Source organism: Mobula birostris, chromosome 12, assembly GCF_030028105.1.
Source record: "Mobula birostris isolate sMobBir1 chromosome 12, sMobBir1.hap1, whole genome shotgun sequence".
Taxonomy (NCBI): Eukaryota; Metazoa; Chordata; class Chondrichthyes; order Myliobatiformes; family Myliobatidae; genus Mobula; species Mobula birostris.
In genome coordinates this window covers 8,883,557-8,896,278 of record NC_092381.1, presented here as the reverse complement: position 1 = coordinate 8,896,278, position 12,722 = coordinate 8,883,557, and positions in this window count along the sequence as shown.

The window sequence follows — 12,722 nt, the reverse complement described above, 5'->3', positions numbered from 1 at the left end:
GAGTGCTACTGGATGAGTTATTAAGAAAGATCACTTGGTTATTTTAGGACACTTTTATAATTGCTGCCCTTTTGAATCAGGTGGGAACTTCAGACTATAGCAGTGAGATGTTGGAAAAGTCTTTGAAAAGTCCCTCCAATTGGTTGCAACAGGTTTTCAGATCCTTACCAGGTACTCCATCAGGACCTGCCACGTTGTGAGGGTTCTCCCTGCTGAAAGCCTTCCTGACGCAGAAAAATAAAAAGAATCTTTGACTTTGACGTTGGCCTGTGAGACAGAGTTCACAGGGTCACCAAGTGCTGGAAGGATCCACGTAGCTGTTATTTTATTCTCCCTTTGAAAGTGAGCATAAAAGTCATTGATCTCCTCTGGGAGTGAAACATCACTGCCAGATGAGCTCATTTTATTTTGACGAGTTTATTTTGACTGGCAGGTGCTTTCCACATACTGTGATTATTTAAAGCGGGCTCCTTATTAGCACTTATCTCAGGGTCCTTGAGTTTCAAAAATGATTCATCTCACAGTATCACTCGGACAAGCCACCAACACCATTCTGTTGGAATGCTAATGAATAGACTCTTGCTTATGGTACTACATGGGAGTCTGTCATTTCTCCTCAGTCATTTGTCAGTGCACACCGTGAAACCAGACAAGAGATAGAAGTTAACCAGTAAGGTAGATCCTGAAGAAGCATCTCAGATGAAACGTCAACTGTATTCATTACCATAGATGCTGCTGACCTGCTGAGTTCCTTCAGAATTTGTGTGTGTAGCCAAGAAGATAGTCAGATCCAAGTGTACATAAACGATTATATAAAGATACAAGCAAGCAGAGGAAAGAATTACTGCAAGGAAAATAACAATTCAACAGCTCAATCCAACAGCATTTTGGTGAAGCATGGATCTCCTGGGCTGAAGGGCCTGCTTCTGTGTTGTATCACTTTACGAGGTGAAGAGTGGTGATCAGCAGAGATAGAGTGAATATCCGCTGTCAACATACATTTAAGGTGAGCTGGAGAGAGTTTAAAGGAGGTTGTTTTCACACAGCACTCTGTCAAAGTGCTGTTGGATGTGGTGATATTGATCCCTTCTACTTTGGAAGTCAAGAATGAGGCATAACATTTGGTATTTATGAATGTTTTATTTGGTGATACGGGAATAAAAAAAAAGACAAAGAATAATAAGTTGTGGTCATCTCATACTCAAGTTCAAAGTTCAAAGTAAATTTATCATCAAAGTGCATTTATACAACCTGAGATCTGTTTCCTTGCAAGCAATCACAGTTAAGCACAAGAAACAGAATAGAACCAATAAAAGACTGCTTCCAGTAGGATGGACAAACAACTAATGTGCAAAAGACAACAAACTATGCTAATAGATTTGTGAATGGTCAGGGCATGAAGGGATGCGGGGAGAAGGCAGGGGAATGGGACTCAGAGGGAAATGAATCAGACATGATGAAATGGAGGAGCAGACCCGATGGGCTAAATGACCTAATTCTGCTCCCATATCGTATTGTCTTATGGTCAAATAGCCATGAAACATTGCCCCACTGCCTTCTTAGCCACTGGATCTTGTAGCTGATCTCATCCACCCAGTGCGCTGGAACCGGCTTCACATGCTGGAGTAGACATAACCCTACCTCACAGTAGTTCCTGGCTACCCTCACCTGGTTTAGCCCGCCTGTTGGAGCGGTGTACAGGGGTGCGGCCTCTGTCGTATGTGAACGGTTATGTCGGGCCACAGGAAAGACAGGAAAGAGCTGGGTGGCAGATGGGGACCAAAGGTGGGTGCGCTGCCCCCCCCTGCCCCGGGTGGAGGACAACAAGCCCACTACCAGAAGTGCTACCTGTCCCTGGACACCCCATACACACCTGACATGGCACAAGGGGTTACGACTATCCACTGCAGCCCAGAAAGTCATCAATTTTTTGCGCCATTGGACCAAGATTTTTTGAGGCCAGGAGAGGGGAAGTACCCCAATGCAACAACTTTTTCACTATAAAACTCCTCGCACACAGGCTTTTCTCCATACAGTTTTTCACCCAATTCATGTCCTGCACTGACAGGAGAGGTAACCACTGGCAGTCATGGCTTCAAACCTGCATGCAGGGTGTCTGAGTACTTCGATCGTCCCACTCTGATCCCAGGGCAATGGAGTAGTTTGGCGCATCCCAGGTGACTGAGCAGCCCTATTCAGGATCAGCACTGCTCTCCCTCAAACGGGAGATGGGACTAGAAAAGGTGTCTCAAAAATTACTTGCCCCACCAGCGGTTGAAAACACGTCACAAAGGAAATGGTTTTCGAAACATGAGACGTTCAAACCCTCATGCATGGACCGTATACAGAAGACACTTTAAAATGCTGGAACTCTTCCATACACCTAACCTGAGATCAATCCTGGGCATCCATCAGCAGGACTGTGTCACCAACCTGGAGGTCCTCGAAAGGGCAGAGGACACAAGCCCAGTTTCACTGGACAGGGCATGTAATACACGTGGTGGATTCCAGAATACCCAAACAATTGCTATACGAAGAGCTGTCGCAAGGAAGAAGAGACGGGGTCGACCTCATAAGACGTTCAAGGACTGTGTGAAAGCCAACCTTGTGCTTGCTGACTTTGGACTGAAGCAGCTTGAACAGAGTGCTCAGGACTGGACAGGATGGCGTGCCCTGGTGAAAGGAGCCCCTAGCAACTTCGAGAATAGTCACCATGCAGATCGGGTCACTGCCCGAGAGAGGAGAAAAATGGCCACGTCGTTGCCTCAACAGCGGCCGGATTGTTTACCTGCCCTCACTGTCGGCACTCGTGCCTTTCTAGAATCGGGCTGGAGAGCCACCTCAGAACACATAATTGATGAGCTGCACAGACAAATGTCATCATCGGAAATGTCAAACAACCAACAACATGTAAGAAATATAAGCAGATGTAAGAAAGTTAAGCTACAAGGATAATATGAGAAAGATAACAATTCTACACACTAATCCAATGGTGCCTGAGGTGGTAGTGGAAGCAGATACAACAGTGGTGGTTAAAACACTTTTAGACCGGTACATGAATATGCAGAAAATGGAGGGATATGTATTATGTGCCAGGAGAAGGGATTTAATTTAATTTGTGGACGGCACAGACTTGATGGGCCAAATGCATTCAGTGCTGTGCAGACATTGTCCCTCCAGTGCTCTAGCTAAAGGTCCTTCCTCATCCTGACTGGTTTACACTTTAACGGATATTAAGCACTCTGCCTAGCACTCTGAGGCACATTGGGGTGGAGGAACTACATCGTAAGTTTATTTTTCACTGAGAGTAGAGGTGTCCTGTGCAGACGAGTAATTTGTGAATGTTGGACTTACAATCACATTTCCTCCTTGACATTAACAGAGGCCCTTCTGTCTATCTAATCTAGTATGCAAAGCAACCCCATTAATCCCTGTAGTCCTCTTCCTTCTCACACACTCACCAACTCCACCTGGCTTTCCTCTTACCCTTATTATCCATATTCCTCCATTGCCTGCACATCTTTCTAACCCTAACCCATATGTTTCTGGGAGATGGGAGGAAACCTAAGCCACCAGAGGAAACCTACAGGGAGCACATACAGACAGCAGCAGGAACTGAACCCTGATCAGTGACTGTTGGCACAGTGAAGGTTTTACACTAACCGCTACAGTACCCATTATTGTAAATCTCCTCTTCACTCTGGGACCTATCTAGTAAATCACATCTTCACTCATTCCAAGGCCTTGACATCTTCTCCGAAGTGCAGTCCTCAGAATCACAACAATACCCCAGCTGAGCATAAAGTCATTTTAATAGTCTGCTGGAACGCTGGAACAAATGATTGAATAGGCTCATGTGTAGTGACAATCGCAACTTGCCCCAGAGTTCGAACCATTTCATACCTTGTGGATGGAATTATATTTACTCAAGGCCATAATAGACCTATATCTTGAACTACTATATAAGTAAAGCAATAATTCACAGATCATATACACAGGATATCTGAAAGATCTTTACGGGCAAGTGGTATTTCTGAAGGCCCCTGTAGGAATGCAGTTGGTAATCGATTGCAAGGTCCAACAAGTGACAAATGAAAATCAAATTATAATTTACAAATGCTGCAGGCAGACTGTCACTGACACTCAGGGACTTGGGCTATATTATTATTTTTCTTTATATTATTATTTTTGTAACTATGTTTTTCTGCTATCATAATTAAATGTGTTATATGTGCTGTGTGTGACTGCTGGCACTATGTTTTGTACCTTGGCCCCTGAGGAACCCTGTTTCGTTTGGAAGTATTCATGGTCAAATGGTTCAATTTCAAATTGTTTAAAAGTGTACGGTTTAATGACAATTAAACTTGGACTTGAAAATTATTGAAACATTTGGCAGGAGGGGCAACATCTGTGCACGGAGTGTGCAGGACGTTGGTATATGTGTGGGTGGGTGGGTGGGTAGAAGGGATGGGGTTTGTTTTGCCGTCACTTGCTTGAGTTCTGTTTTGTCGTGTCCCGCGTGTTCTGCTGAACATTGTGGGGATGTCACGTTGGCACCGAAATGTGTGGTGACACTGGTGAGCTGCCTCCTAGCATACCCTTGGGTGTGTAGATTATTAACACAGGGGACACATTTCACTGTACGTTTCAAAGTACATGTGATCAATAAATCTGATTCTTGGATCTTGAAAATGGTGAGGTCTGGTTGAGAATATTGTGTTCGGTTTTCTTCACTCTAGATGCCATTACACTGGAAAGAGGGGAGAGAAGATTTAAGAAGATTGTGAATATATGTTTCGTGAGTGCACCCTGTGGGCACGTGGCCAAGTGGTTAAGGCATTGGACTAGCTACCTGAAGGTTGTGAGTTTGAGCCCCAGCCGAGGGAACGTGTTTTGTCCTTGAGCAAGGCACTTAATCACACATTGCTCTGCGACGACAGGTATGGGTCCTAATGCCCTTCCCTTGGACAACATCGGTGTCGTGGAGAGGGGAGACTTGCAGCATGGGCAACTGCTTGTCCTTCCATACAACCTCGCCCAGGCCTGCGCCCTGGAGAGTGAAGACTTTCCAGGTGCAGATCCATGGTCTCGCAAGATTAACGGATGCCTTCATGGGTGCACCGTGATCCAGAGGAACATTGTTTTGTTTAGTTGTATACAGGTACAGTCCAATGACAATAAATTTCAATTTAAACAACTTGAAGTAATTTCTTCTGGTTTTGGACAGAGCAGTTGCCTTTCCAAGTTGTGAAGCATCCAGAGAGGATCTGTAAGAAGCAGAAAGAGCTGAAGATGAAGAGACTTGAATCTCAAACATGAGGATTCCGCCATCGGCGAGTGCAGAGTTAGAGGACAGGACATTAGGATTCCATCATCAGCGAGTATGCAATTCGAGGCATCGACACTGGGGTCTCACCATTGGTGAGTCCAGAGTTTGAGACCTGGACAATTGGATCCTGTCATCAGTGAAGATAGAGCCCAAGACCTGGACATTGGGGTCTTGTCATCAGTGAATCCAGAGCACAAGACCTGGACATTGGAGTCCTATCAATGGAGAGCCCAGAATTCGTGACTTGGATATTAGGGTCATGTCATTGGTGAGTCTGAAGTGCGAGAGCTGGACATTGGGATCCTGTTATCAGCGAGTCTGGAGTTCGAGACCTGGACATCAGGGTCTCATCATCAATGAGTATGGAGCTTGAGGACTCAGTGGCCACTTTATTAGCTATCACCTATATCTAATAATATGGCCACTGAGTGTATGTTCGTAATCCTCTGCTGCTATAGCCCAGCGGTCCCCAACCACCGGGCCACAAAGCATGTGCTACCGGGCCGCGAGGAAACGAGATGATTTGGCGATATGAGTCAGCGGCACCTTTCCTCATTCCCTGTCACGCCCTCTGCTGAGCTTGAACGCACGCGAGGTTATTACCCGCACGTCATCCATGTCAGCGCGGGAAGGAGATCAACTCCTCGAGTTTGAAAATGACGGCGGGCTGAAAAGTATGTTTGACATAACATCTCTGCCGGCATTCTGGATCAAAATCAAGGCTAAATATCCTGAGATAGCCATGAAAGCACTGAAAACATTGCTTCCATTTCCAACATATCTCTGCGAAGTGGGTTTTCTGCAATGAATGCAACAAAAACTAAATTGCGGAATAGACTGGACATAAGGAACCCCCTTCGAGTATCGCTGTCTCCCATCGCCCCTTGATAGGACCGTCTTGTTGTTGCAGGAAAACAAGCCCAGGGCTCCCACTAATTCAGCAATATTGGCGTGTTTCAATTATTTTATATGTTCATACAGGGAAAATATGTGCTGTGTGTTTAATATCCAAATGTTACTTAAAATGCTATTAATTTATAAGTGACTTATATAACCATATAACCATATAACAATTACAGCACAGAAATAGGTCATCGCTGCCCTTCTAGTCCGTGCCGAACACTACACTCACCTAGTCCCACCGACCTGCACTCAGCCCATAACCCTCCATTCCTTTCCTGTCCATATACCTGTCCAATTTTTCTTTAAATAATAATATCGAACCTGCCTCTACCACTTCTACTGGAAGTTTGTTCAACACTTACTTCAAGCTCCCCTGTCCTCCCCGATAATTGACTTATCACTATATCCATGCGAGGAAAATATGCGCTGTGTGTTTAATATTAAATTCATTAGATAAACCTTTTTAGAAACGAAATTGAGTGTATTAGCCACTTATCACCTATATTCCGGTCGTGATTAACACTCCCCACCACCCCCGAACAGAATCGCAAAAAACTATTTGTAGAAAAAAATCAGCACGTACACGCATGCGCAAACAGGTGCCCACGCAAGGCTTTATGGTCATGGTAGTCTTTCTCGGGGTAAACACAACGTATTTGACTGCTATTCCTGTCCGTTGGCAACCCTACCCCCCCCCCCCCTCCGGGTCGGCCGGTCCGCAAGAATATTGTCAATAATAAAGCGGTCCGTGGTGCAAAAAAGGTTGGGGACCCCTGCTATAGCCCATTCTATTCAAGGTATATGTATTGTGCATTCAGAGCTGCTCTTCTGCACATTACTGTTGCAAAACGTGGTTATTTGAGTTACTGTTGCCTTCTTGTTTCCATCAACCAATCTAACTATTCTCATTCACCCTCTCATATTAAAAAGGCATTTTCATCCACAGAGCTGCCACTCACCTGATTTTTTTTTTGTTTCTGCACCATTCTCTGTAAATCCTAGAGACATGTGCATGAAAATCCCAAGCGATCAGCTGCTTCTGAGATACTCAAACCACCCCATCTGGCACCAACAATCATTCTACAGACAAAGACACTTATATCACATTTCTTCTCCATTCCAATATTTGGTCTGAACAACAACTGAACCTCTTGACCATGTCTACATGCTTTTATACATTGAGCTTCTGCCACATGATTGGCTGATTAGATATTTACATTAAAGAGCAGGCACACAGGTATACCTAATAAAGTGGCAGCTCAGTGTACATCCGTATCGTTCATACCACCTTGATTTTTCCTGATTAAATAGACCTCAATTAGGTTTCCAATTAGCCTCCTTTATTCTCAAGGTAATAACCCTAGCCTTAAAACAAGCTAAAATGCTCATATTGCTTGCTCCCTCCATTCTCAAATGGATTAAAAATCAATTCCTTTAAAATGCATTTTAAGAAATTGTTATTGAATGTTCAGGAAGATAATTTTTGGTCAATTTAAACCCTGTAAATCTGGTCTGATTATGAGCTCTGCTAGATTGCAATGCTTCAGAGCAGGAAAAAATTTGGTTCTTACTTTAAGTTCATTCTGGTGATGTGCCCTGTAATCTGCTGTTAATTATATTTGATTAATATGTACCACTCATTCACCATTAAATGACAGAAATATTCTAAAAATGGAAACAAAGGCTGCAGCTGTCACGGAAGCAATTTGGATACAAAATTCCATCGAAAGCGATACGCAGGAAGGGCCAAATCATGGTTAAGAATCTGTCACTTCATTTCGCAATCTGGAGATGCCTCATTTCACAAGACGGAAGAACTTACGTTGATGCAGTTTTTTTTTTCCCCGTGCTCTCAAAGTGCTCTACACGCAGTGAAGTGACTTTGAAGATGCGGCTGCTCGTGGAAAGAAGATGGGTTGCCAACCCACCCAGGTTGTACAATCTCCCACAAAGAGTGATCAGGTAAATCAGACATCAGATCATGGAACGCAATGGAATAAGAGATGGTCTCTTCTTACTGCTGCTTCCAGGAAGAAGGTACAGGAGCCTCAGGACCCACACCATCAGGTTCAGGAACAGTTATTACCCCTCAACCATCAGGAAGGAGGTACAGGAGCCTCAGGACCCAGACTATCATTTTCAGGAACAGTTATTACCCCGCAACTATCAAGCTTCTGAACCCGGGGGATAACTTCACTCATCTCAAAACTGAATTTTTCCCACGACCTATGAACTCTTTGTCTCATGTTCTCAATTCATTGCTTATTGATTTTATTTTGTATTTCCAAGCTTTGTTGTTGTTTGCACATCAGTTGTTGCTTCATTTTATGTGATTTTTCATTGATTCCATTTTGTATTTACTGTGATTGCCCACAAGATAATGAATCTTAGGGTTGTATATATGTTGTGACATATATGTACTTTGATAATACATTTACTTCAGCTTTGCAGCCATTCCCGATTTCCTGGTACTTTACTCGTGAATCTGGAATTACTTGTTCATTTAAGTAATAATTCATTTTTCTTTTGACAGTCCAGGTTGAACTTGCCTCCATCAGACAGTTAATTGCACCTGCTGACCGCTAATGGTGTGAAACTATTTTTCTCACAGGTTCCTTGAACCTGTTTGCCAACATGCATCTCATGCACGTGACCAGCACGTAAATTCCATCACAACGAAGGCACCGCAGTGCCTCTACTTTCTTAGCGGCTATATTTCATTAGAAGGTTGAGGAGAGCTGGTATGTCACCAAAGACTTTTGCAAATTTCTGCAGATGTACCGCAGGGAGCATTCAAACTGGTTTCATCACCATCCGGTACGGAGGGGCCACTGCACAGGATCAGAAACAACTACAGAAAATTGTAAACAACCAGCTCCATCATGGCCGCTGGCCTCCCCAGCATCACGGTGACCTTCAAAACGTGACACCTCAAACAGGAGGCATCCATCACGAAGGGCCCCTCATCACTCGGACGTGCCGTCCTCTCATTACTCACTTCAAGGAGGCGGTACAGGGCTTGAGGGCACACATTGAGGTTTAAGCTAGCACTGGGGTTTGGGAACCAGAGTGCTAGAACAGTTAGTGGAGAGTTTGTGGGGGTAAATGTTGGTAAGACCTCAGACAAAGTCAAAAAGTTGAGCTAAGTGTGACTAGCGTCCTGAGCTGTATATGTTTCAATGCAACAAGTACCCTAGGAAAGGAAGATGACCTCAGGGCATGGATCAACAACTGGAAAGTACTTTCATATCTCTTTTCCCCTCTAACTTAAGAATAGTGGGAATGACTACAAGGCCAGTTTTCTGCTCTGGGTGTCAAATGTGGGCTATCCCGGAGACTTCCAGCCTCTCCGAAGGCCACATCTGCACCAGGTGCATCGGGCTGCAGCTCCTCAGAGACCGAGTTAGGGAACTGGAGCTGCAGCTCGATGACCTTCGGGCTTGTTAGGGAAAGTGAGGAGGTGATCGATAGGAGCGACAGGCAGGTAGTCACCCCAGGACCACAGGAGACAGAAAAGTGGGTGACCGTCAGGAGAGGGAAAGGTACCCCTGTGGCCATCCCCATTAACAATAAGTACTCTATTTTGAGAACTGTTGGGGAGATGATCTACCTGCGGAAAGCAACAGCGTCCCTGCCTCCGGCACTGAGTCTGGCCCTGTGGCTCAGAGAGGTAGGGAACGGTAGTGAATGGCAGCAGTAATAGGGGACTCTACATTCAGGGAGGCAGATAGGCTATTCTATGGGCACGAAAAAGAAATACTGATGGTAGTTTGCCTCCCAAGTGCCAGGGATTGTGACGTTTCTGAAAGCATCCACAATATCCTGAAATGGGAGAGTGAGCAGCCAGAGGTCGTGGTACATATTAGTACCAATGACATGGGTAGAAAAAGGGAGAAAGCCTTGAAAGCAGAATACAGGGAGTTAGGAAGGAAACTGAGAAGCAGGACCTTATGGGTAGTAATCTCAGGATTGCTGCCTGTGCCAGGCGACACTGAGTATAGCAATAGAATGAGGTGGAGGATAAATGCGTGGCTGAAGGATTGGAGCAGGGGGCAGGGATTCAGATTTCGGGATCATTGGGACCTCTTCTGGGGCAGGTGTGACCTGTACAAAAGGGATAGGTTGCACTTGAATCTGATGGGGGCCAATATCCAGGAGCGGAGGTTTGCTGATGGTATTGGGGAGAATTTAGGACAGATTTGCAGGGGGGTGGGAACCGAAGAGAAGAGGCAGACAAGTAAAAGTCAAGTTGGTGCACGAGTAGAAACAGCTTGTAGGGAGTTTGTGGGAAAGGATAGGCAGATGATAAAGCAAAGATGCACTCAGCCTGATGGTTTGAGATGTGTCTATTTTAATGCAAGGGGTATCATAAACAAGGGGGATGAACTTAGAGCATGGATCAATACATGAAACGATGATGTTGTGGCCATTACAGAGACTTGGACGTCTCAGGGGAAGGAATGGCTGCTGAGTGTGCCAGGCTTTAGATGTTTCAAAAAGACCAGAGAGGGAGGCAAAAGAGATGGGGGCATGGCATTGCTAATCAGGGACAGTATCGCGGCTGCGGAAAAGGAGGAAGTCATGGAAGGATTGTCTACTGAGTCAATGTGGGTGGAATTCAGAAACAGGAAGTAGGCACTAACTCAACTGGGTGTTTTTTATAGACCCCCCCACAATAGTAACAGGGACATCAAGGAGCAGATAGGGAAGTAGATTCTGGAGCGGTGCAATAATAATAGGGTTGTTGTGTTGGGAGATTTTAACTTTCCTAATATTGATTGGCATCTCCTTAGCGCAAGGGGTTTAGATGGGGTAGAGTTTGTTAGGTGTGTTCAGGAAGGTTTCCGGACACAATGTGTAGATAAGCCAACTAGAGGAGAGGCTGCACATGATCTGGTATGGGGAAATGAACCTGGTCAGATGTCAGATCTCTCAGTGGGAGAGCATTTTGGAGGTAGTGATCACACCTCTATCTATCTTACCATAGCCCCGGAGAGAGATAGAAGCAGACAATTTGGGAAAACATTTAATTGGGATAGGGGGATGTTATTAGGCAGAAGTTTGGAAGCATAAAATGAGAACAGATGTTCTCAGGAAAATGCATGGCAGAAATGTGGCGAATGTTCTGGAAACATTTACGTGGCATTTTGCATAAGTATGTTCCATTAAGGCAGGGAAAGGATGGTAGTGTTAAAGAACCATGGTGTACAAAGGATGTGGAAAATCTAGTTAAGAAAAAAAGGAAAGTTTACAAAAGGTTCAAGAAGCTAGGTACTGTTAGAGATCTAGAAAATTACAAGGCTACCAGGAAGGAGCTCAAGAATTAAATTAGGAGAGCTAGAACGGGCCATGAAGGCCTTGGTGAGCAGGATTAAGGAAAACTCCAAGTTATTCTACAAGTATATGAACAGCAAAAGGATGAGCTGTGTGAGAATAGGACGAATCAGGTGCGATAGTGGAAACGTGTGCATGGAGTCGGAGGAGGTAGCGGGGGGTACATACTGAATACCTTGCTTCAGTATTGACCAGAGTAAAGGACCTTGGCAATTGTGGGGACTGAATTGCTTGAGACATTAAGAAAGAAGATGAGCTGGAGTTAGAAGTTGCCAGGACAGGATGAGATATACCCCAGGCTACTGTGGGATGCAAAGGAGGAGACTGCTAGCCTCCGGTGATGATCTTTCCATCATCAAAAGGGATGGGAGAAGTACTGGAAAATTGGAGGGTTGCAAATGTTGTTCCCTTGTTCAAGAAAGGGAGTAGAGATAACCCAGAAAATTATAGACTAGTGAGTCTTACTTCAGAGGTGGGCAAGTTGTTGGAGAAGATCCTGAGAGGTAGGGTTTATGAGCATTTGGAGAGACATAATCTGATTAGGGATAGTCAGCATGGCTTTATCAAGGGGAGGTCGTGCCTTATGAGCCCGACTAAATTCTTTGAGGATGTAACAAAAGACATTGATGAAGGTAGAACAGTGGATGTAGTGTATATTGATTTCAGTAAGGCATTTGATAAGGTTTCCCATGCACGGCTCATTCAAAAGTAAGGAGGCATGGGATCCAAGGAGACCTTGCTTTTATGAGAATAGGTTGAATGAACTTGGCCTTTTCTCCTTGGAGCGACAGAGGATGGGAGGTGACCTGACAGAGTTGTATAAGATGATGAGAGATATTGATTGTGTGAATAGCCAGAGGCTTTTTCCCAGGGCTGAAATGGCTAACACAAGGGAGCATAGTTTTAAGGTGCTTGGAAGTAGGTACATAGGGGATGTCAGGGGTAAGTTTTTCACACAGAGTGGTGGGTGTGTGGAATGCACTGCCGGCGATGGTGGTGGAGGCAGATACAATAGGGTTTTTTAAGAGACTTTTAGATAGGCACTTGGAGCTTAGAAAAATAGAGGGCTATGCAGCAGGGTAATTCTAGAGTATTTATAGAGTAGGTTACATGGTCAGCACAACATTGTGGGCCGAAGGGCCTGTAATGTTCAGTA